At 35.6% G+C, this 27,007-nt stretch overlaps 2 protein-coding genes across 5 annotated transcripts in view; one reads left to right on the forward strand and one right to left on the reverse strand.

The window, feature by feature from the left end:
- The window catches only part of LOC137243127 (cilia- and flagella-associated protein 161), an 85,590-nt gene that overhangs the window by 45,984 nt on the left and 12,599 nt on the right, over nt 1-27,007 (reverse strand). Inside the window, exons 1-2 of one of the 3 annotated variants that reach the window (XM_067770421.1) lie at nt 22,440-22,501; nt 16,226-16,562 (exon numbers count right to left, since the gene is read on the reverse strand). The exons of 1 other annotated variant lie outside the window; for it this stretch is intronic. The gene's annotated coding sequence lies outside the window, so the exon portion shown is untranslated. Of the gene's footprint in view, nt 1-16,225; nt 16,563-22,439; nt 22,502-26,368; nt 26,448-27,007 lie in introns of those variants that run through there. One more of the 3 variants, XM_067770422.1, reaches the window with a different exon arrangement.
- Nucleotides 1-27,007, forward strand: part of Picot (putative inorganic phosphate cotransporter protein picot) — a 78,731-nt gene that overhangs the window by 24,651 nt on the left and 27,073 nt on the right. The window lies entirely within an intron of this gene.

Consider the following 27,007-nt stretch of genomic DNA (forward strand, 5'->3'; position numbering starts at 1 on the left):
TCCAGCGCGCTGCGTGTGTTGGTGCCATAGGGGCCGGACGCACTTGCCCCACAGCTGCTTTAGACCCCATTTTGCACCTGCTTCCGATCGACTTGCATATACTTTGTACATCGTCACAAATCGCACTGAGAGTCAGGGAGTCTGGGTGTTGGGAGGATACTCAGCAAGGGCATAGTAGTATCAAACTGAAGTTTGAGTACGGTTGTAATACCGCCATTCCCAGCAGGAAGGAGTGGAAGAGTAACCCGGGCATAAGGGACGACATCCAAATCTACACTGACAGCTCCAAGATGGAATCGGGAGTGAGGGCCGGAGTATTCTCTGAGTCCCTAGATTTGTCTGCACCATTCAGACTCCCATCATACTGCAGCGTGTTTCAAGCAGAAATCCTCGGGCTTGAATATAGCTGGTAAAGTTTGCATCCTGTCGGATAGCAAAGCAGCGATAAAAGCGCTTTCCTCGCCACACATTTACTCAAAATTGGTGTGGGTTTGTAAGCAACTCATATCCCAGTTATCCACCAATCTAGAACTACGCGTTATCTGGGTCCCGGGTCATAGAGAGATTGAGGGTAACGAGAAGGCCGACGAGCTAGCACGCAGGGGCTCATCGGAGGTGAACGAGGAAATAACCAGTGTCGAAATAGGCGTACCCTTAGCAGTAGCCAAGAGGAATATCCAAAGCTTCTACTTGAAGAAAGCACAAACAAAGTGGAATAACATCACCCCCTGTGCAATATCAAAATCCCTTTTTCCAAACTATGATGGAAAGAGGACGAGAAGTCTTCTGAACAAATCAAGGGATAACACACGCAAACTTATAGCAGCCTGCACCGGTTATTGGGCAGTAGGTACGCATGCGGAAAAAATGGGCAGTCCGTATAACGAATACTGCAGCAGCTGAAAAGATCCAAATGCCAAGGAGACAGTAGAACACTTTATGTGCAAATGCCCGGCTATAGCTAGAGCCCTGCTCAGGGTCCTTGGAACCCCGTTTCTAAAAGACCTCAGAGGGTTATCTGTGATAGCAATCCCGAATATTCTTAATTTTATCAACAACTCTGGCTGGTTGTAATACATTGACCATAACATTCCGTAGGTTTTTAGACGAGTTACATGGTATCAAAAGGGCTTTAAATAGCTACTTGGGCGAACAGGGTCGCAGCCATTTCACCTACCTACCTACCAGATAAACGTCTCAAAAAAATCTTCCATCATAGAAATTTAGTTAATTTTTTCGCTTTAACGGTGTTTTACATAATTCATACATAGTTTGGCTGAAAAGATTGTAAAAAATATTTGAGGATTAATAAGAGTATTAAAAGTTCTGCAAAAAATTATAAGTAAAACCAAAACCTTGCAATTGTCTTTAAGCAATGTGAAGCTTTTTTTTCAGGGCCTTGCCAACTTTTAAATTTTTGTGCATGGACTCCCATTCAAAAATAACACGTACACATACATTACTTACTTACTTAATTGGCGCTTAACCGTCTAAATGGTTATGGCCGTCCAACAAGGCGCGCCAGTCGCTCCTTCGCTCCGTCAACAGGCGCCAATTGGTCACACCAAGGGAGTTTAACTCATTTTCCACCTGGTCCTTCCAACGGAGTGGGGGACGCCCTCTACCTCTGCTTCCATAGGCGGGTTCCGATAGAAACACTTTCTTGGCCGGAGCATCATCTTTCATTCGCATAACATGGCCTAGCCAGCGCTGCCGCTGCCTTTTAATTCGCTGGACTATGTTGATGTCTGCGTATAGCTCGTACAGGTCATCATTAAATCTTCTTCGGTACCCGCCATCGCCAACGCGTAGAGGTCCATAAATCTTTCGAAGAACTTTTCTCTCGAACACTCCCAAAGCCGCTTCATCTGCTGTTGTCATGGTCCATGCTTCTGCCCCATATAGCAGGACGGGTACGATAAGTGTCTTGTAGAGTATGATTTTCGTTCGCCGAGAGAGGACTTTACTTTTCAATTGCCTACCTAGTCCAAAGTAGCGTTTATTGGCAAGATTGATTCTTCGCTGGATTTCAGTGCTGATGTTGTTGCTAGTGTTGATGCTGGTTCCCAAATAAACGAAGTCTTTTACTATTTCGAAATTTGTTCGATGACAGCAGGTACTTCGTTTTGTCCTCATTCACCATCAAACCCATCTTTACTGCTTCTTTTTCCAGTTTGGAGTAAGCAGAACTAACAGCGCGGGTATTTAGGCCGATGATATCAATGTCATCAGCATATGCCAGTAATTGCACGCTTTTATAGTATATTTTTCCAGTGCAGTTAAGTTCTGCAGCTAGTACAATTTTCTCCAGCATCAAGTTAAAGAAATCGCACGATAGGGAGTCACCCTGTCTGAAACCTCGTTTAGTTTCAAACGGCTCGGAGAGGTCCTTCCCAATTCTGACCGAGCTGATGGTGTTGCTCAACGTCATTTTGCACAGCCGTATAAGTTTTGCGGGAAAACAAAATTCAGACATAGCGGCATATAGGCAGCTCCTTTTCGTGCTGTCGAAGGCGGCTTTAAAGTCGACGAAGAGGTGATGTGTGTCGATTCTCTTTTCACGGGTTTTTTCCAAGATTTGGCGCATTGTGAAAATCTGGTCGATGGTAGATTTACCAGGTCTGAAGCCGCACTGATAAGGTCCAATCAGGATCTTATATGCCATATTAAGAAGGCTGATTCCACGATAGTTGGTGCATTTTGCAGTATCCCCCTTCTTGTGGACTGGGCAAAGAACACTTAGATTACAACCGTCGGGCGTGCACTCGTCCGCCCATATTTATATACATATACATACCTATACATAAAATATAAGGCCCATTATAACTCATAGTACATTTAGGCCGACATTCTCTTCCATTTTGCACCGTGTCCCACTTTAATTTGACGCGTCGGGACTTAGTACGGAACTTTTTAGTATAGATTTTGATGTTGCTTTTTCGGGCTTTGAACCATGGACCTTCTGTGTGATAGGCGAGCACGCAACACCATCGCTTCATATATATATATATATACATTTGCTAAAGAGAAATATTAACAAAAATTTTTTTTAAATACTAATTTACAAATGTTTGTGTTTAAAACAAATACGCTTTTCACGCTAAGAGTGACTGACAAAGTTGTTATTGTCCCACCTCTCAAATGTCATAATTATAATTTAAATATGTATAACTTCTGTTTACTGAATGTTTCATATTTGAAATACTTGCGTTCCAATGTCATTATGTCAACAACAACAAAAAAAGAAATATAATTGCACACAAAAATGTGTTACTCAGTTTTTTAAATACTCCAACCTTTCGCTATTTATTAATATTTATGTTGATCTCTATTAAATTTTGGCAAAAAAATAATAATTAACAAATATTTTTAGATTAATTTGCATTCGTGCAACCTTCACAATAACAAAAACGTACACAGTTTTTTTAACTTTTTTTATTTAAATAACATCCAACCGTAGTCGATTACATGAGAAAACGCTGCTGTGTATTCACAATGATACTTTTGCATGAATTTTATTTTTATTATTAAAATGAATCAAAGCAATGAAGCTTCGCATAATAAATAACTTCCGTTTTGAATTTGAATTCGTCAACTCAACTGTCGCTGTCACTAAATGGGAAGAACTAAATAGTTCAGGGCATACAAATAACTACTCATATAAATAGCATATGTATGTATGTACATATGTATGTATTACTCATAACGGACGGACAAACAAAAGGCAATTGGTTTCGTTATTGCACGCGCTTTTACTGACATTTCCTTTGTTTGTCGCATCATCATTTTTTCTTACTTTTTTATTATCTTCTTTGAAAGTGTTGGATTTGTTCAAAACATCTGTAAATTAAAGCAAAAAAGTGGGCTACGCTTCTAAACACATGTGCACAGTGCACACGCATTAGTGCCTGTCAGCTGATGGCGTAAGACTACACTGTTCTGTGTACACGGCGTATGAGTAACCTCAGTGATTGAATTATCACACCAATTAGCATGGCAATAAATTTAAGTGGAATTATGACTTAATTTTCTATTATAATTTCTTACTCCATTAGTTTTATAATTATTTTCACACCTGCTAAAATTTTTTATTACCGAATTTGTGCACTAAAGCTTCGACAGCCTCCAGCGGCCATACCGGCATGTTACGCATAAGGGATCCCCAAAAATTTTCGGCGAGTGTGCTTATCACTGCAACAACAACAAGAGGCTTTTGGAATATGTGTTAGAGGATGAGCACCTGCGCTCCTCGATGCCAAAAAACTTTTGAAAATGTATGTGTAATTTCGAGATTTCATACAGAATATTGAAGCACTACAATTCTCGGAGAACGGGGTTCGCAGGGCATTTGTCATCACAACACTTCTCCGACTGTTTGTGGGACTTAGAGCCATTCCATGCTCTTTTAATGCATAAAAGATTTGAAGCATGAATTCTATTTTAATCAGTTTTTTAAGTCTATCACAGATAACGAATGCAACTTGTCCCACGCGTCATTAGCTAAAATGAGCTCCTCGATTTTCTCTCTTAAATATATAGGTCACGCAAAGGTACAAATTGAATGTTATTTTCGTAATTAAATATATCATTCAGCCAATTTAGGGAAGGTTTTTATAGTTTGATTGAAGTTTGAAAGTGAAGTGATAGACTTACATGGGTGGGTGATTTCGTGATCCCAACCTTCACTCTTAGGCCCGGTTCTTCACATCGAGTTAAAACTACAGTTAAACTTGACGGAACTCAAACTTGCACTTTTTAACACTTTGGCTCAGTTTTTCCAATGAGTATTTTAGAGAATTTTAGCTGTTGTTAAAGTTAATCTCAATCTTACTTACCACCTCTGCTCTTAACATAAACTATTTCTGCTTCACATAGTAAAAGGGACCTAAGGAGCAGATACCTCGCAGCTAAGTTTTCTACTTCATTAGCTTTGCGCAAATAAGTATGTGTCTTTCGGTGATAAAATTTCAAAACTTATAATTATTAGTGAAAGAGAATACTTAAAGTTTGAGTCAAAGTCAAGTTAAAATGCCCCACCCGTCACAATGAAATACGCATTCAGCATTTCGTGTCTTTGTTCTGTGTGGCGTATTTCCACATAATTGTGTAAATTATATTTTGTCTCATCGGATGATATTCCAGGGTAGTTTTGAGCGCGGTAAATTGAAAAACCCGCCTAATCCTCCAATTAGTATTTTTTAAGATTAAGAGAGAGCATATCGGAGACTCATTCTATGACCAGAAGCGACTCGAGAAGTTTTCGATGAACGAATACTATTTATATGTAACCCCGTTTAACTTGTTGCGTTCCGGACACAAAACAAAATTTGTCTCCTCCCTATAGTGAAGTCAGGACTAGAGAGGCTTCTTGTTGCAAGCCACCGGTTATGCTTTGGACCAACTCTGAAAGATGTTCATCTGCTACTTAGATGTATGCACGTTAGTGAGCAATTCCTGAAACGTTCATAGAGCATTATATAATTATTTCTTAAAAAAAATGTTAACATTGCTTATAAAATTTAAATTGCTTTCAAAACCACATTACTTTCCACCTTTAATTTTGACGTTTTTCGCTTCCCTCTTCATTGCTCACCATCAACTGACGCATCATTTACATAAACTCGAGTGTCTAAAGAATGAACTCGTTGATTTAATAACTGCTAAGCATTCGTCCAAACCTGTCACTGTCTGTTGTCTCGTCAAGTAGTTCGTTGTGTGACAGCTGTGAATGAAAGTGATGTGAGAGTTTGAGAGTGACAATTTATTTCAATAAACAGATAACTGTACACGTTTAATTTATGCACTGAACAATTTAAAAAAAAAAAAAAGTTATGCAATTTAGGCAATATTTATTGTATCTAGATGAATGTACGAGATAAAAAACCGTATCTACATACATACATTTGCTTATTAGGCATTTTAATTACTCGGTGTCCATACTGCAGAAATGTCGTCTTCATTTCCATATACATCGAACAGAAATCAAAAATTTTATTGTTCTATATACAACAACTTTTGAAGCCCAATCAATTCTTTAAAACCGCTACTAATTACAAGACGGTTGTACAAGGAAATGAAAATGTTCAACCACCAACTTTGATTACTAATCATTGTAATTACGCGTAAGTGTAGATATGTTTGTAATTAGGTGTGGTATGTAAATAATAATTGCTTGTATGATTTTTCTCAGCGATTGCTTAAGCATTTTAGGTGGCATATTAAGTATGCTGAAAAATTTTAATATTATTGTTTATGGTTACATAGTAATATGTATGTACATATGTAAATTTGCAAAAGCAGGCAGTAATCTTGCATTATAAATCACATTGTTGTATTTATTTTATTTGCAATTTTATTACATGATACACTCGTCAATAATTAACTAAGAATGTGCATATTAGGGTGGGTCGATTTGTATGGACGAAAGTTAACTGATATCGTGCCATCGATTTTTCGATAGGATTTGGGCTCAGGAAAAAAAGTTCCACTACGCATACCAAAAAAAGTAATTTTCGAACCTGCGAAATTTCATTTTTTTTCTACCTTTTTCGACTTTGATTTTTAAGGTTTTTTTCATGACCTACTAAAAAATTTTCATTTGATTTTAAAATTTTCATCTATATCGTGTCCGACCCAAAAATGTCTGCTAAAAACGTTGTCGGTAACAGTTTTTTGGAAAAAAAAAAAATATTTCCCATCGAAAAATCGATCGCGCGATATCGGTTAATAAATCGACCCAGTCTAGTGCATATGTTATTAGTTGCAAAAGCATAAAAAGTAATATTTACATACATACATATGCTGTCATATTAAAATTAGTAGCGGTGTTTTACTTCTAAGGTCTTTGCATTTTAACAAAATTCTGTAACAAGGTATTTGTTTAACCGGCTTTAGGTCCAATTTTAAGTATTAAAACACCAAAAATTGTTTTTTCTTTAGTTTACCAATATATTTCGGTTACACACGGTAACCGTCTTCAGGGCTTTGAACTATAAACAAATTACAGAAACATAAAATAAAAATACAATTGACATAAAAAATTGAACAAACATGAACATTTCTCTACATACATTATTTTACACGTCTTCGCTGTTTAACGTGGAGCTAGTCACTGTCCGCATATTGTTTATCAAGAGTTTGTAGTAGCTCGCGCAGTTATCAATGTCCGTTTTGTAATTCATTCCTATGTTAGTCGGTGTGTTTAAAATATGAAGTACTTCTAAAGTCAATCTCTTATTATATTGTTTCTCTTCCTGAAGTATTGTTGTTTGGTTAAAGTTCGGAGAGTGGTTTTTCGTCGTACAGTGTGTCATAAGTGCTGTTTTTTGGTGAGTTGCTTCGTGGCAATGTTTAAAATCTGATTTATGTTGGGCTAGTCGAGTTTTTAATTTAGCTTTGGTTGTGCCCACATATATATTATTGCATGATTCCATGTCATTTCCATTACATGGTATTTTATATATCACATTGCTTCTATCCGCCTGAGGTACCTTAGATTTTGTTCTGTTGAATAAATTTTTTAATGTGTTAATTGGCTTGTGCGCTATTCTAACTTTTTCTTTATTATAACAATTCGAGTTTGCTAAGCGCTCTGATAAATTTGGTACATAACATAATGACTTGAAAATTTCAGGTTTTTGTGATTCCCGTTGACTAGCTTGTGATGTACATCTTTTAATTAGGGTATTTGTAATATTTTCAGGAAAATCTTGACTTTTTAATAATACTTTTGCTTCTTCTTTGATCTCTTCGTGGTAAGCGTCATCTGATATATTTAGCATACGTCGCCCATTGCTGTATTTATTATCATCGTCTTTGGGTGTTTCGAATGAAAGTTAATGATTCGTCCTGTAGATGTGGGTTTCTTATACCACTTTAACTTCAATTGGTTGCCTCGTCGAATAATAATTGAGTCAAGATATGGCAATTTTCCGTCGTCTTCGAGTTCCGTTGTGAACTTTATATGTTTGTTATAGGAATTTAATGCGTCAAGTGTGTTTTGTACCTCATCTTCATTTATTATGGCGAATAGGTCGTCCACGTACTTCGTGACTAATCTTGGTACTCTTGTTAACTTTTTCATTGTATTCTCCAACAACTCTTCCAACACGATATCTGCAATCACTGGTGAGGTCGGTGATCCCATTGGCAACCCTTTCAGCTGGGTGTAAATTTTATCATTAAATTTGAAATATCGATTATCTTCGATGCAAAATTTTAACATTTCTATAAACATTTTCTTTGGTAGTTTCGTATGCTTCTCTATTGTCGTCCATTTTCTTATTATGATGTCAAGTGCTAGTTGGGTTGGTATACTGGGAAACAGGGAAATTACGTCAAATGATATTAGTCTTTCATCGTCATAGATATACGAGTTGTTTATTTTTTCTTTGAAGTCTAGTGTATTTTTTATGTTATAACTCGAGTTTACCGTGACGTTTTTTAAGATATCCGCTATATATTTGCACAGGTTGTGTGCTGGAGATCCGACGGTGGAACATATCGGCCTGAGTGGGGTTCCCTGCTTATGTGTTTTTGGGAGTCCATAAATCCGTGGAGGTAGTGCCGTGGTTGTGGTGAGTTTATTTTTCTCGACTTTTGTGATTACATTCATTCTGTACATTTTATCCACTATGTTATTATTTTTGCTTTGAAGCCTCGCTGTTGGGTCCTGTCTCTGAATTCTGTACATTGTCAAGTCTTTTAATATATCATTCATTTTGTTTTCATAGTCATTTACATTCATTGCCACTGTTTGGTTTCCCTTGTCCGATGATAAAACACGAATATTTTTATTTTTGCTCAGAAAATTCCGCGTCCGCTTCACTGTATCCGATATTGCACTTTGTTTATTTGTTCTTACATGAGCTTTCACAAGTTCAGAGAATTTTGTTCGCGCCTCTTCTTGTTTATCTTTCGTTGTGCTTGTTTGTACCAAATCCTCACCATCCGCGATATATTGAAACAATGGAAAGCTCTTATTTTCAATTGGCAGCGCGAACTTTGGACCCTTTGCTAACAGACATTTTATGTCTGAGGGAAATTCAACATCAGTTGTGTTTACAAACCACTCCTCATGTTTGTTGTTGTTCACCCACATATGGTTTCGTTTTTTCCAGGCATGCTTAACGAACGAAACGATATCATTTCGTTACGATAATCAACGCTAATAAACGAAACGAAGTCACTTCGTTTCGTTTATTAACGTTAAGAACGTCAAATTAACGTTAATTTGACGATCTTAACGTTAATAAACGAAACGAGGTGACTTCGTTTCGTTTATTAGCGTTGATTATCGTAACGAAATGATATCGTTTCGTTCGTTAAGCATGCCTGGTTTTTTCCTTAGATTTTCGTGTTTTGATTCTTGATTTTTCTTTAGTGCTCCTGTAGCTTTGTTCGCAATCTCCTCTTCTTGTTTTATAAATTCTTCGAAGTCATCTTCGCTCAGCTTTTCCTTCAGCTTTGTTGTGATGTATTCCATGCGCTGTTTTTGTCTTTTGAGTATGTTGTGCTTGTGTTTGATCAGAAGGTTTAGTATCTTTGTATGGTAGTTGTTTGTGTGTCTGTCTAGAGTCCTATCAATATCTGTGTGGGTGTCACGGTCATATACAAATAATTTGTTACATCTAGTAGAGCTTTTAATAAAATTAGGAATTAGTTTAGATTTTCTGCATGTTAAAAGAAATTTAATACTAGATTTAAGTTTCGTCAATTTTTTTGATGTAGTTTGAAATTTATTTATAACTGCCTTAGCATTGCATCAAAATTCTGTAAGAGATCATCGATAATTGATTATTAATAATCCCCACGCTAAATGGTGGCCGCAACATATATTAATAAGTCACAATTATGAGATGCAGATAGCTTATTAATTGTAGGCCTATGTATATGTACATATATCCCCAAATCTTAGCTCGAGATACAGATGTTGTTCTGTCAACTGCCAGATTCAATTAATTGAGACATTCAAAGTACTGCCATCTTAAAAATCAATATATTTTGGTATTCAGCTGTGCCTTGTCTACGCTAAGCTCGAAATGCACCATCTCTACATAAACTCAATGCATTTTCGGCTAAGATAGAGCGACACTTTTAAAAAAGTCTGAAGTTGAGCATCTCTCAATCCGTTGCGTCTTTTGCTTAGATGAAGCTTTTAAGGAAGGTTCTAAACTAAGTTATGTGTCGGCAAAAATAGACAGCAGCGAAACGAGGCCAAGCAAACAGCTGATCGGTAAAGCTTGCAGAACAACCTCACCATCATGTAACCTTAAACAGGTGGAAAATGGTAATGAATAATGAAGGAGACAAAACAAAAACAATTATAACAAAAGTAGTTGCTGCATTGAATACAAAAACTACATTTTAAAGAACTGCAACAACAAACAGCAATGACCATTTATACCCGCTGTTGCCACAGGGTAAAATCTCTTTGGATTTAGAGGATTTCTTAAATAATTTCAAAATACGAGCTGCTATCTGTGAATATGCATATTTATGGTGAATTTTATAAATTTTAAATCGTGATATGTATGCACATATGTTAAAATTTATATAAGGCCATAAATCTATTCAGGCACTATTATTCTAAAATAGATACTTTTGAGTTTTTGTAGTGAACTGCATATTGGAGAGTTAACTGGTTTAAGCTGTTCAATAAACGAAAAACGTAGACCCCAGGACGGAGTGTCGCGGTCGTTTTTTAGGAATCATTGTCAAGAAATCAAAAAAAAAGTTTTTCTAATCGGGGTCGGTCCTCGGAAATTATTTGCCAAACACTCTGAATGTATTTCTACCATGAAAAGTTTCTCAGTGAATATTCATATGCCCTGCAGATGCCGTTCAGATTCGACGTAAAATACGTAGGTCCCGTCCTGCCAATTTGTAGGAAAAATTAAAAGGAGCACGACGCAAATCAGGGGAGATACTTGGCCTTAAATATTTTCGAATGTTACCGCACCTTGTATTCATTTTTTTAAGTGGTTAAAAGCCGGTTACAGTATTTCGATCTCAACCGGTTAACCGAATTGTTTTCAAAAATGTGGGCCAAACGCGCAAACGAACCGCAGGTTCTCATTAATAGGAGCTTCAGGTGATTGCTAAAATAAATAATGCTTCAAAATTTTACCAGAAATGTGGCTTCAATACAAGGGCAAACTCCTTATTCGGAACGACAATGGTGAACTGAAAACTGCTTAAGTTAGAGAAGAAACCCTTTTTTCTCATTTTAAAATCGTAAGCGAAAAGAGTTTTAGAATTAACTGGTGAAAAAGTTAGTACCAATACTTATTTTGATGGTAATTATACAACCAAGTCAAATCCAAGATGGGCACTAACGCAAAAAGTTAGAGCACTTGCTTCACTTCCTTCTCAAGCATAACGTTTAAATGATTGTCTACACAAAATATCTGCGCAGGCCAAATTAAGCCTTCAGAGGTCAATGGTAATGGTTTACAAAGCAAGAAAGAAATTAAGTTCATTAATGAATACAAATTGGGAATTTATTTTAGTACATGTGGCAACACTAAGTTGCAGACTAGTCCAAACAGCACCTGCATATACAGCTTAATGTACCTGATTGAACCGGTTTGAAATCAGCTGTGTTAAAAGCATACACAAAACAAATGCAAAGAAGTTGTTGTAATAAACTTGAACCGAAAGAAATTGAAGTACCTGCACGTTGCACTTTTTAGATAAGTTTGCCGGTAACCAGTTATTCAATATGACGCTGTCGCTTCTGCGCTGTCGATAAATAAAAAACGGCCGACACGGCCAAACAAATAAAAAATGCATTTTATGTGCAAAACTGTGCGAATGACTTTGCTAGTGTGTGAGTGCAGGTGTTTCTGTTACAATAAATAAAGGCAAAAAAATGTCTGAGAAATCGTAATAAAACCAAAATCAGTTTTACGATTGCGCGACTCATTTGTTTTGGTTTGTAAAATTATTTTAACTTTGTGGCGACTGTTATTGGAGCTTTATTATTTTTAAATTCATTTGTTTATAGTTGTTTTGCTTTTAGTATTTTTATTTTAATTTTATTTTGTTTGTATTTACTTTACGCATTTTTCACTTCGCGGTTTTGCTATGGAATGCACCGACTATGCGGTACTAAATCAGTCTGTTTTTTTGTTGTAACGACATTTGATATGTTTAAATATTTAAGTATGAAATATTATGCAAATGCAAAGACAATGGCAATAAATAAATAAGTTATGTTTACATTTTTACATTTCTGTTTTTATGCTAAATATGCAAATTCTTACTGAATTACCGTAGCGACGGAATAAATTGGTGTCAAGTTCATATCAGTGACGCAGCACTGCCAGATTGTTTGAGTTGCTATATTTATTTATGTATGTGCCTGCATGGTGATCAAAAGGAATATAAACAAAAAAGGCAACTCTTAGAGACTAATTTTACAGCGAACAACGGGACATTCATATGGCTTAGCAGCTAAAGGCATCTACCTTTGCATTGATATGAATGTTGGAGATTCGAGTTCAACGCTCAGCTCCCGAAAAGCTAGCTGATGAAGAAGTGAAATTCAGAAACATGTCCTAGTAACTATCGCCGTTTGTAAACTTACAATTTTTCTCTAATATTAATTACAAAAACCATTGTATAAAGCAATATGAGCAAAGCTCGCTAATTAAATACATATGATTATATTTATTTACTTCTACATGTGTATGTGCAGTTATTAAATACAGTCAATGTAGGCATTTTAAGCAAAATTATATCTTCCTTCTTCCCAACAATTTTAGTTATTTTTCCTTACCGAAATTAACGCTTAAAAGTTGTCATTGCCAACTACATTTTGCGGCTTAGGGCATTGATACCAAAAATGTTTTCATAAAAACAGGATTTGAAGAAGAATATGTCGATTCCATTAACAAAATGCAGTTCTTGTACAATATTAACCTTCATTGTGGCAATAATATAAATAAAGATCGTTTATATGTGTTAATATTGTGAGAGTCATATATAACCCAATCGAACAAATGGAACGAAACGATGCCACATTCATTTCAGTAAAGTGAATCATAGCAGGCTTTAAGTTAATTTAGTACGGAATATCTTTTTATTTATTTTGCTGACTAACTTAAGCCCATCTGTGATATTCTCAAGTATATTTCGTGTTCCTTGTGAGTTATTTTCTGTCTCTACTAATCATCGTTTGTTGTCAATATGGATATTTACAAAGTCTTATATTTATATTCCTTCATATCATGAAGTTCATGGTCTAGTCATCGAAACCAATGTGGTTTTATCAGCTGCACTATATTCGAAGCCGCGTATAAAAGGTCGCATAGCTCGTCATTTGACTTCTTACGATACACGTCGTTTGAGTTATGGGAAGGACCATACATTTTCCAAAGAAACTTGCTTTCAAACTTTTTATGTATTTTCTTTGGATACTACGCATGATTTCGAGCCACACATCATGGCAGGTGTGATGAGATACTGCTTTTTGTTAAGAAGTCTTATATAACCAGCATACGTCGGAACTTATGTCATAAACTAACGCAGATATCTTAGCAAATACTTGAGATTTTATAGGACCTAGCTTAATTGCTGTCTCGATCTGGCAAATCTGCTGACTTAGGCCGGAACGTACTCAATCATTGTATTCCGCATCTCATTTATCCTTATTTATAAGTAAGTGACTGCATATTAAAACAAAATTCGGAGAACTCCAAATAGACACTTCGAAACTTTCGTACAGTTTTTTTAAATTGTCCAGTTTTTTCAAAAAATTTGTTGGGCATGGTTTACATAGTTTCATTTACAAAATACTTAGCAAATTTTTCTTTAAATATGGAAAATGAAAAAAAAAATGGATTATTGAGGTGTTGAAATTCAAAAAAGATTGCGTTCATGTTCCCATTCGTCTCTCTATGCCAGACTAATAAATAAAACTAAATATGACACTATGGCATGATTGCCATAAAACAAGCCCAATGTTCACATCGTTTCTGCAACAGATGTCGAAGCGCTATGAAAATCAATCGGCAAGAAACAGGATCGAAATAGAAATAATGAAGACAAACAAACAACCGCTGTGATAGCTGAATGGTTATAGCAGCGGTGCCTAAACGTTGCCGATGAAACAATTTAGCAGTTCCAGAAATGGATCTGTATAACGAGCTTTGTCAAATATGTTTCTTTCTTCTAATTTAAAAAAAATTTCATTTCATTTGAGAAAAAATTTATTATAGAAATAACTAGCTTTACCAGGCGCACGTTGTAACGCCCGAGATCGAATGGATGTTGTGTTATTTTTTCTGTGTTGTTTGTTGATAATTTAATTTATTGTTCTGTAAATTGAATTGAATTTTGTGCGCATATTTGGTGAAATTTTCTGTTAAAACATTTTATTCTTGCATCTTATTGTATCTTATTTTATATTATTGTATTGCTTTTACCGCTGATGATTGTTGCTTTGATTACATTCCGAAGAAGCATGACTGGTGAGCCAATTTTCAAAGTTGATATATGCGCAGGCATTCCTTTTGGTTCTAAGGAGTATAGAAATTCATTTGGATAATTCACAATTTTATCTTCATCTGTAACTGTGTCGATCGATTTATATTTCGGCACTTCACCAGGAAATTGATTTTGAAAGTGATCATTGATTTTTTTAACATGATCATTTTTGGGAGCTAAGATAGTTCTTTCGCATAGCCAAAAAACAATAACATTTAAATTTAAAATTCTTAATTCTGAAATATTAAAAACTTTCGTCTTGATCGAAGGAACCTCGAGCCAAAATTTGGTGATGATCGAAGTATAGCAAACACGTTTTAATAGGGAACACACACGCAGAATTTGATTTTTATAGAAGATGTAGATAGACTGAAGCTAAACAATTTTTTTAACAGCGGCAGATTGCTAAACGTCCAAAAGGCATAACAGCTAAACTCAACAATGCAGTCAAACTTTAGGTGTTAAAATAACTTAAGTTTGTACGGCAGCCATAGTTTTTCCCCATTCCACATTTTACTGGAGGTTTTAGGACTTAACGTTACATAACTCCTTACCAATTTTAATTATCCTACCATTACTACATCCAGATATATGCAGTATAATATATTCCATTTGTATGGGAGGTGCCACGCCCCCTTTTTCCCAATTCCACATTTTCTTGGTTGTGTTAAGGATTGACTTCAAATAACTCCTTACTGAATTTCAATGTTCTGGCATGTGTACCTTCAAAGTTATGCAGTACCAAAGATTCCATTTGAATGGGAGGTGCCACGCCCCTTTTATATATCGAAATTATTTTTAGCCTAAAACCTTCCATAGCGAACACACACACACATACAGAATTTGATTTATATATATATATGGTTAAACCGATTTGGGATTTCAAAATCAACTAACCATCATCTCTCCTTCCTGTATCTTTCCTAAAAATTTCATGGCAATCTGTTGAGCCGTTCTCGAGTTATGGAGTGACAATCAAAATTTATACTTTTTTTATATATATAGATAATGATAAAATAATTATTGTTAGGCCTTGAGTTCGATTCGAACCCGCGATCTTACTAAATAGTAGCGTTCGTGTTTCACTGTTGTTATGCGGTATGATGGTTCCCTAGCTTTCTTTCTATGGTAACCAGAGCTTATTATAGACCTTGAGTCGTTTTGTTCACATTATTCAATAAAACTGTTGGCAAAGTGGACTTGATTGCACTCATTTGATTAACTCGGTTATAGAAATTTATGCAACGCCTTAAATAAATTAATTTTTTAGCCCCTGTGCGCTCTATTTTCCGTTTAGCTGCTTCTTTCTAATAAGGCTTTTTTCTCATCTGATACGGCCGTTTTTTATTCAACGGATTATTGTGCTGTAACCACGACTGAAAACTTTCTTCCCAAAGTAGCCTGCTGTGAAATATTCGAATGTCAGTCTAGGTTTCTCAAATCGTTTATTCCAGCAATTTGGTCTGCCTCTTGTTTCTGACCAAGCTGAGACCAGAGTGTCTAAAAGAAGTTTATAAGCCCCGTTCGTGATCGAATTATGTACTTTCCAATCGGTACTGGCATTCACTTTTCTAATCTCAAATTCATCCTAGCTATCGATACAAACACCTTATTTTTCTGCTCATCCATGGGGTCAACGATATCAGAGTATGCCTGTACTAGCAAATGAGGTTTCACACGATTAATCAATTAAAATCACTTGCTTACGTTCTGTGTAGTTACATGAATAGCTCACCAAGTCGACAGTAAATATCTGTGCCAACAAAAACAAAAATTAATTTGTCATTTCCTTTTATTTACAAAATGCACTTAGCACCAATTTACGTACATATTTTATTTGAATTAACATTGTATGACACATTCTTATATGCATTTATAGTATAATAAAGGAAAATAATTTAAATAAGTAAGATAAAAGAAACAATTAAGATTACAACAATAAATTTTGGTAATTGCAAATAATTGCTTGTTGAAATTTTGCTGCGCATGAACTTTTATTTTTTCGAAGATGTTGTTGACATGGGAATGCATAGATCTCTGATATTATCATAGCATCAAAGCTTGAGGAGTTTCTTTAGTGAGAGGAGAAAATAAATAAAAACATTTTTAAATAAGAATTCATCCATTCGCAAATTAGTGCACATTTGCAAAGTGAATCATTTTAAGAGCATTTAAAATATGTTTTATAATAGGAGGGCCAAATACTTAATTGGGATCTAAATATTGTAACGAATTTACTTGAAAATCCTCTTATTTGCAATCCTCTGCTAAGTTCGAATCACTAAACTGTTGAATAAATAACACCAATTGGTAATAATGCAAAATGGCCTTTATTAAAGTACTTCACAATAACACTCAAACTGTGCAACGAATATCTTGCTTAATAACCAAAAATGAAACTCTACTATTCAAAATAATACTGATCTTGCTCGCTAGATAGAGTCTTAGTCGAAACTGCTTGACAACTCAAATCAAACTGATTTCCAGCGCCTCTACAATTGTCGCCTTTTATACTCTTTGATTTCAACCTTCGCATCTTCTAGGCGCTTCCAGAATCTTCTAGTCCAGTAGCTCTCAAACTTCTCAGCTGTAACTACAATTGCACAATTTTATAGTTTTTCTCATTGCACACTTAGAGGAGTATCTCAGATATATGCATGTATTTGTGCATTGACTCTCCGCTGCTCTTATACGTACATGGTACATTTATGTAGACGCAGTTATTGTTTCGTTTATGTAGATACATAATGATTGAATTATTGATGTGCATTCACGTCACTGCTTAGCATCGGCTTAGAGTTGGCAGCACTCCTTAGTTTTGCTAATATTCCTAACAATATATAGTGGGGATTTATGCATTTAATTTGAACATAATTATTATCGTTGTTTTTTTTTTATTCATGTTTTTTTAATGGACTTTGTCACAGGGCAATGCCCTCAAATGACCCAATAAAAGCAGGCAAATTCTGTGTTTTTTAATGGGTCAATTGGTCAAGCATCTAGGACTGTTCAGCTACAGAAAACATATCATCTCCTGTGTGTAGCACGATAATAAATATAAAATAAACATGAAAAATATACAAATACTACATTGGTTATTACGTGAGGTAAAAACAGACTTTTTTAGAGAAAAAGAAATCAAATGTCTTTTAGTGCGAGTTATAATCTTGGCATAAACACCGAAAAGGTTCGTTTACTCCCAAATTCGTTCTAAATTGTTTCAGAAGGAGAGGTTTATAGAGTTTCGTCGTTCGTGCGGGAACACTAATCGCATCCACCATCAGGAAAATTCCTCAACTATTAATAAAATGATTTGTGAGCCATCTTCAAATTATATATGGCAAATATCAACACCCTTTATGTATGCACCAGCGCTCGTTCAGCTGAAATGTGGCAAGTGTACAAGTTCGCGTAAAATTGTGAGTGCAGCTTTTCTGAGTAAGTAAAACACTTTAAGCTTTTAATTTTTTCTTCGCAGTTTCTTACTCTCACGCGACGTTCTTCTCTACACACTTTACAAAAGTGAAGTACAAAGAAAAATTATTTCATTTAATAATTTGGGAAAAATTTAAACAACGTGACATCAGGACGAACAAGGCGACAGCTGTTTCGACTATACCTTGTATATCTCTTCAAAGCCCTTTCTACTGGGAATGGGATTTGAATCCGCACTCCTACGATGGTTGAAGTGTTACAAATGCATACATTTTGATGACGTCATGGCATGACGTGGCTGAATGCGTTTGTAACATTCCAACCATCGTAGGAGTGCGGGTTCAAATCCCACTCCCGGGAGAAAAGGCTTTGAAGAGATTTACAAGGTATAATCGAAACAACTGTCGCCTTGTCCATCCTGATGTCACGTTGTTTAAATTTCTCCCAAATTATTAAATAAATTATACATTAAAAATTGCTTCAAATGAATGTTTTCATACATTTAAAGCAATAAGGGTAATTCCCGCTTAAAAAACTCATTCAGGAAAAATGTTTCACCAGATAACTGGTTATAAGCCAAGCTGACATGAATACCCCGAACTATTTTCTAATATTACGAAATTCTTTAAAACATTTAGCACTGCCTTTTATTAGAAATATTAAATTTAATTATTTACAGAGAATTATTATTTGATGTTAATCCCATTGGATTACAATATTTCCTCATAAAATACAAGCGCAATAAAGATTTCATAATTTGATCTTGAATACAAGATCGAAAGATGCACAAGTAACTTTTTTATTTGCATATGGTAGTGGCGGGTCGTGTTAGTTTAGTCGCGGTTTTTTTTTTATGATTGTATTAAATATATTTGAACGAACGAGCTCACAAACATTGATATTAATTATATTACATAATTATTAGCGTATTTTTAAAGAAATTTTCGAAACTAGGGGCTGTTCAAAAACGCTTTATATCAGAATAGCCCCATCGGTTATCGCCGTTATACATTAGTCAGTGAGATACGATCAGGAGTAATTATGAAACCATTTCGGTGCTTGTCAATGTTGTAAGAAGTTTTCGGGAATCTCAAATACGCCTTACAGTACTGTTAGAATGTAGATAGTGCCTGCAAGTAGTAAGACGATAAGAAATGCTCTTAACGTAGTTACCACTCTTTGTACAATGATCTAATACAGCTGCCAGGTACACCGAGGCTCGTTTAGAGAGTCGATATTCAAATATACGACTGTCGACCTAGCTACCTAGCTCAGAGCCATCTGTGAAGGCGTTTGCAACGTCATGAGTAGTTAGGTCATGAATACGCAGTCAGCAGATCTGTTATCACATGCAAGCCATGATCCCGACGGAATACTTGACGGTAGTATTCGTTTTCTAAACTTTCGCTGTTGCTTTGCTGGGAGCTTAAACTCATGTTCCTCGGTGTAGTAAACGGAGCACGCTACCACCATACCACAGACGGCCGATTATAACATGCAATGCGACGAGAAAATATATGATATTTCTTATATTTAACTATTTATTTTTAATTAATTTAACTAATTTTTTAGCAGTTGATACTTTTTTCTACAGCGTTATCTTATATTAAATACGCCTAAAACTATGCAACTATTTTGCATACACTTCCAACATAACTTCCAACAGAAAACTTGCAAAACATTCATACATATATTTACTGTTAACGCTGAGTTAACGTGGTAAATAATACGCACTACACACACATATGCATATGTATGTGCACATTTTCACTTTCACAGCCAATCACGATACATTCAGTTAAAGCTTTTTCGCTAAGCTTTTCGCTTAACCATTAGCTGAACAAGTGGGGTATTACAAATCAAATTTGCTTAAACAATTTGAATTGTGAAGTTACTTAAAATTTATTAAATTTTCGATTTATCATAAATTTTGTAATGTTTCAGGGGAACTATTTAGAAAATAAATGCTCTCACAGTCAATTAGTTCAAAAATAGTTAAGATGCAATTATGAACCGGGATTATTTTGTTTTCAAGAGACGAATACTACCATATTGATAGTGATGTAAGACATTTTCTCATGCAGTTTTATTTGCTAAACTTTGCAATGCCGGAACCTGTTTCCATGTGAACCTCGGATGTTTTAATGCATTTTACTTCTACAAAAGTACTAACAGTTTTATTCAAACTTAAAATGACATCATTTTAGATAGGTGTAAGACCTATTAATTTAGACATAAATATACATATAAAGTAATTCTATACATAAACAAGTAAGGAAGGCTAAGTTCGGGTGTAACCGAACAGTACATACTCAGCTGAGAGCTATGGAGACAAAATAAGAGAAAATCACCATGTAGGAAATGAACCTAGGGTAACCTTGGAATGTGTTTGTATGACATGCGTATCAAATGGAAGGTATTAAATAGTATTTTAAGAGGGAGGAGAGGGGCCATAGTTCTATAGGTGGACGTCATTTGGGGATGTCGCCATAAAGGTTGACCAGGGCTGACTCTAGAATTTGTTTGTACGATATAGGTATTAAATGAAAGTGTTAATGAGTATTTTAAAAGGGAGTGGGCCCTAGTTCTATAGGTGGACGTCATTTAGGGATATCGCCATAAAGGTTGACCAGGGCTGACTCTAGAATTTGTTTGTACGATATAGGTATTAAATGAAAGTGTTAATGAGTATTTTAAAAGGGAGTGGGCCCTAGTTCTATAGGTGGACGCCTTTTCGAGATATCGCCATAAAGGTGGACCAGGGGTGACTCTAGAATTTGTTTGTATGATATGGGTATTAAATGAAAGGTGTTAATGGGTATTTTAAAAGGGAGTGGGCCCTAGTTCTACAGGTGGATGCTTTTTCGAGATATCGCCATAAAGGTGGACCAGAGGTGACTCTAGAGTTTGTTTGTACGATATGGGTATTAAATGAAAGGTGTTAATGAGTATTTTAAAAGGGAGTGGGCCCTAGTTCTATAGGTGGACGCCTTTTCGAGATATCGCCATAAAGGTGGACCAGGGCTAACTCTAGAATTTGTTTGTACGATATGGGTATTAAATGAAAGGTGTTAATGAATATTTTAAAAGGGATTGGGCCCTAGTTCTATAGGTGGACGCCTTTTCGAGATATCGCCATAAAGGTGGACCAGGGTGACTCTAGAATTTGTTTGTACGATATGGGCATTAAATGAAAGGTGTTAATGAGTATTTTAGAAGGGAGTGGCCTTAGTTCTATAGGTGGACGCCTTTTCGATATATCGCCATAAAGGTGGACCAGGGGTGACTATAATGTGCTTGTGCGATATGGGTATCAAATAAAAGTCTTAATGAGGGTTTTAAAAGGGAGTGGTGGTAGTTGTATATGTGAAGGCGTTTTCGAGATATTGACCAAAATGTGGACCAGTTTGACTGACCCAGAACATCATCTGTCAGGTACCGCTAATTTATTTATATATGTAATACCACGAACAGTATTCCTGCTAAGATTCCAAGGGCTTTTGATTTCGCCCTGCAAAACTTTTTAATTTTCTTCTACTTAATATGGTAGGTGTCACACCCATTTTACCAAGTTTTTTTCTAAAGTTATATTTTGCGTCAATAGACCAATACAATTACCATGTTTCATCCCTTTTTTCGTATTTGGTATATAATTATGGCATTTTTTTCGTTTTTCGTAATTTTCGATATCGAAAAAGTGGGCGTGGTCATAGTCGGATTTCGGCCATTTTTTACACCAATACAAAGTGAGTTCAGATAAGTACGTGAACTGAGTTTAGTAAAGATATATCGATTTTTGCTCAAGTTATCGTATTAACAGCCGAGCGGAAGGACAGACGGTCGACTGTGTATAAAAACTGGGCGGGACTTCAACCGATTTCGCCTTTTTTCACAGAAAACAGTTATCGTCCTAGAATATAAGCCCCTACCAAATTTCACAAGGATTGGTAAATTTTTGTTCGACTTATGGCATTAAAAGTATCACAAATTAAATGAAAAATGGCGGAGCCACGCCCATTTTGAAATTTTCTTTTAGTTTTGTATTTTGTTGCACCATATTATTACTGGGGTTGAATGTTGACATGTTGGTCTTTCGTAATGAATTATCGCACTTTTTCAGTTTTCGAAATTTTCGATATCGAAAAAGTGGGCGTGGTTATAGTCCGATATCGTTCATTTTAAATAACGATCTGAGATGAGTGCCCATGAACCTACGTACCAAATTTCATCGAGATACCTCAAAATTTACTCAAGTTATTGTGTTAACGGACGGGCGTTCGGACGGACATGGATCAATCAAATTTTTTTTCGATGCTGATGATTTTGATATATGGAAGTCTATATCTATCTCGATTCCTTTATACCTGTACAACCAACCGTTCTCCAATCAAAGTTAATATACTCTGTGAGCTCTGCTCAACTGAGTATAAAAAAGGTTATTTTTGAAAGAAGAAGGTTGGATGAGAATTATTTTGAAAATTCTCCTATGCCGTGTTCGTCTCCCATTTACTTACATAAGTCGGGTATTTTCAGGCCATCAGAAGATGAGTATTTTACTCCGTCAGCAATGAAATAAGTTTTCTTCTACAAAATTCAAAGTTAAATCAATGAAAATAATCACCGATTATACACTTTTAAATCACTCAAATCACTCACACAAACAACAACAACAAAAAACAATACCTGAATCAAAATTTCGGTAAATTCACTTACCCATATAGTGATTAAAAATACCTAAGTGACTAAAAAGTGATCAATAAGAAAGTGGACGCTATAGTCAACAGCAACAACACTAACAATGAGCAAAAAAGGGAAAAGCGAATAGTATCATCAGATCATACATGCCTGAGCAGGGTCAATTTTTATTCGAACAGTGACATAGCAAAAAAAAAGCGATTGCGCGAAAGTAGCAAAAATAGCTATAGAAATTCCGTCGACATATACACGTACATACGAACATTTAAATAAATATAAAAAATAAATTAACAAATCACATCAACTGAAAGTCACGAGCCAATGCGCGGGCAGACGAACTTCAAAGCGTAGACATGAACGAATTGCTGATTATCACTTGGTTCTTTATGAATCATTAGATGGGAATATGAACTAGTGATTAGTGAAGAAAAAAAGTGTTTGTATGTATATCGCTTTATCAAGTATATCACTTTATCACTAAAGTTAATGCAGCAGGCGATTTTGTGCTCCATAGTCCTAAATGTGCATGATCAATAGATGTGTATGTGTATGTGAATTTACCAAGTGATCGCTGTTAAATTGCATAGATAAGAAACGTTGCGTAATGGTAACGTGATTATGTGAAGTGCGATTGGTCAATGCGTAAAGGTCTGGGAGCTTTTAGAATCTGCTTGTTAGGGCCACGACACTAAAGACTGCAGACCTTACGCCTTTCATTAGCCTGAAACCATCAGCATAAACGTAACTTCCGCAATTGTTGCTCTAAGACCCTCGTGGAAGCGCAGGGAACGGACCAAGTAATGGTTTTGCTAGATATTAGTTTGCGGTACAATACGAGGTCTACGGGTAGCATGTGCAACATAACATACAAGCCTGAGCGTTTTCACGATGAAAGGATCATATTGTAACGAATTTAGAGAAATTCCGCTTATTTCCAACCTTCCGCAAACGTTCGAACCACTAAATTGTCGAACAAATAACTCCAGTAATGCAAAATGGTCTTTATTAGACTACAATAATACTTATACTTCACAACTAATTGCTTGTTTAAATTAAACTGATTGTGCTGCTTTTATACTCTCGGTTTCCTCGTTCACCAATTTCTCCTAAGGCCTAGTAATTTCGTGAATTTCATGCTTGTTTACCAGCTATATATATATGTATATTTGTAGTTTGTATCCATATGCATGTGTATATGTGAGTAATACTTCGGCTGATGATGACATGCGTTTGTGAGTATCTCTCTCCTGTCTTGTATGTATGTGCGTATATGATGATTGATTTGTTTACATACATACGAGTGGCTGCTTAGTATCGCTTAGTTATCATAATATTCGTCACAATATATATTTTGTATACCCTTCCTTGTTTCTTAATGAGTGTATATTCGTTCTTGTGTGACTGTACACTAAACAAGAACTTCATAGTAAATGACTGGCTTCACAGTCGCTGCAACTATCGATCGAGGAAATAAAGTCCCACACTGAATTTCCACAACAACTAGCTGTCTTAAATTATATCTAGATACTTTTTACTATTTTTCTCCTACAGGGCTGCCCTTCCTTTTTAAGGTAAAGTCCCATACGTGGCCTTATATTTACTTCCAGTTAAACGAGAACACAATCTTCTCGACTCCTTGAGTAGGTATTTGATTAGGTATCATCGTCCACAGGTCAGCTGATAGCACCTCGCCCTTTGCCCTTGCCTTCGCTCACCTTTTACTAGCCTCCCATTGCGACGGGACCTTCCTGCATCTAACCACGCAGGCTGGACGTGATTCAATAAATTTAGTATAAGAGTACTTTTGGTTTTGCATTTAAAATAAATAAAATAGCAACCGTCTCTGCTTTTCTCTTTCTTAAAAAGGTTATATGTATGCATATTTTTGGAATTTGTACCCAAGTTTTTGGGTTTTTTCTGCAATCGAAATAAACGTGTTTTGGCGAATTTATTTTCATATGTTCTTTATCTTACTCATGACTTCAAGAATTGCTAAATTTAGAGTTTGTACACAGACGTATGCATGCGTATGTTTTTACGAATGTACAGTACCGAACAGAAAAATAGCAGTGGCAACTTTTATCGAATTTCGTCAATTAAATTTTCTTTTTATTTTCGATGTTTTACGAAACGGCATCTAAGAACTGAAACTTTGCCAACCAATTTCAAAAAAAATTTCGAAATAATACGGATTTTACGAAGGTTTACATTTTTTTTCTTGAAGTTCTCTAATTCTTTTGAATACATATATAATTTTTTCGTACATTAAAAATTTGTAGAGTTTCCTAAGGGTGTTTTAAATAAAAAGAAATTCCAAAAATTAATGCGAGTTTTGAGAGAGAAAAAGCTCCATAAATTAATGTGAATTGCGAGAGACCTATAACTTTTACTTTGTAACACTACAATTGATTGAACATATTCTATAAAAAATTATAAATTTTTTTCGAAAACGTTTTTGAACTTCCTTTGCAGAGTTTAGTTTCAATTATAAAATTCATTAAAGTTCAAGTCAAAATGTCGAAAAAGAGGAAAAGAATTTAATTTGATGAAATTTGAAGAATTCTCACTGTTGTTCTTTTTCTTTTCACTGCTGTATATATTAGAGCTTTCTTACGTAGAGCTCTAAAAAAATACCTACATATGCAATAATTCTTCGGACTTCAGAACACCTTCGAACAAATTATAAATGAATGTATGTGTACATATTAGGGTGGGGTATTAGATATTAAGAACTTTTGCTAGTTCGAGCTCTAAATGAGATTCTAAGAAAGCTCGCCAATACACCACAGCCGATTTATAGTTGCGTATTAATATATTTGCTCGGCTACACTTCTTGATAAAACTTCCTGCAAATTTGCATTAAAAGCTTTTTCAATCTTCAAAAGAAAATCGCTTATCTGTTATCGTAAAACATCGAATCAAGAAACTGTTGCGAACAATATCGAAAAAGCTGTATAAAACTGGACACACCCTATTGCTGTGATTTAACATATGAGTTTGTTTACAACAAGTCTGAAATAGGCCTTCCCTGCCGACCATGACAAGCGATATCTTCGTAAAAAAATAAAATGTATTTTTATGCCGAAGTTAATAGAAATATTCAAAGCGCCAGGAATAACAAAGTGCCGTTTAACGGCAGACCACAGGCCGAGCTGTTCAAACAAAAAGGCGAAAAGTTGATAAGCATTAAGGTCGGGAGAGCACATGCGTTCGGATTGATATTTGAGTGTTCTCTGTTCAATCCATAAGCCAGTTCGGAGTAGCAAGTGCTCTTATTGTTTTCGAAATGACGGTATGAAATTTCGAAAATTTGACAAACGATTTAGACAGAATTGGAATTCAAAAAGTTCGAGTTAGATTTCATTCTAGACAATTCAGTTTTGGAAACTCTGAATTTGACGTCAACAATTCTGAATTCGATTTCGAAATGAATCGCCCATGTGCAAGCATATATTTTCTATAGTTTATTTAAAGTATCTATCTTTCCGAAATTTTCTCATTGGACACATTTCGCGAACAGAATACTTTCCGGTTCTTACCTATAAATTTCGTAATCGCTTCTTCTACCCGCTCGCACACACGAATTTATCTCGTGCACATGCCAACCACAAGCGACTGAATAATACACATTCATTTCATTCGATGGCAAAAAGCAACCGCAACAATAGCATTAACAATAAAAAATTAAAAACAACAACAGTAATGACATAAATAAATTAAAAATAAACACTGAAACAAAAGTACATACTTTTAACAACAACACATTTATCAGCCGATAAACACGTGAGCAGGAAAGAATACTCGTTTTTATGGTTGTTCGAACCGGCACACCAACACCGGCATCATTATGGACAACAATACCAACAAATCAATCAAACAATTGCCACCAACACCGCCACCACCACATCCCGCTTGTTGATGATGACCCGTGAATAATGCGATGAGTGAATTTCTATGGAATTTTTTGCTTTCGAATGCGTAATCAATAAACGAGTAGGGGCTTGAATCCAATGAGTAGTAAAGTGGAGCGAATATGAGGTGACGAGAATGAAATTTAAAAAAAAGCCAAGCAACAATAAATCAAATAGCTGCATACAGACATATTTTTGAGATTGTTTCTTGTGTTTTTATTGTTAAATTTATTGTTGTAAAGCGGTGCGTCGATTGCTTGTGCAAAGTGGAAACGGTTGCACAACACACCGGTTCACTTGACTATGCAATATGTATGGACTCGTAGGTATGAATTGTTTACGTGAATGAGTGAGTCTGTTTGAATGAAGGTGAATATGTCGGTGAGTGATTTCTGTTTGAGTGTCAATTTAATTTATTTTGGGAAAGTGAGCGGGTGACAGCTTGCAAGCAGTAATAAACAGTGGCGGATCTAGGA

This window comes from Eurosta solidaginis, chromosome 3 (genome assembly GCF_040869045.1).
Source record: "Eurosta solidaginis isolate ZX-2024a chromosome 3, ASM4086904v1, whole genome shotgun sequence".
Lineage (NCBI taxonomy): Eukaryota > Metazoa > Arthropoda > Insecta > Diptera > Tephritidae > Eurosta > Eurosta solidaginis.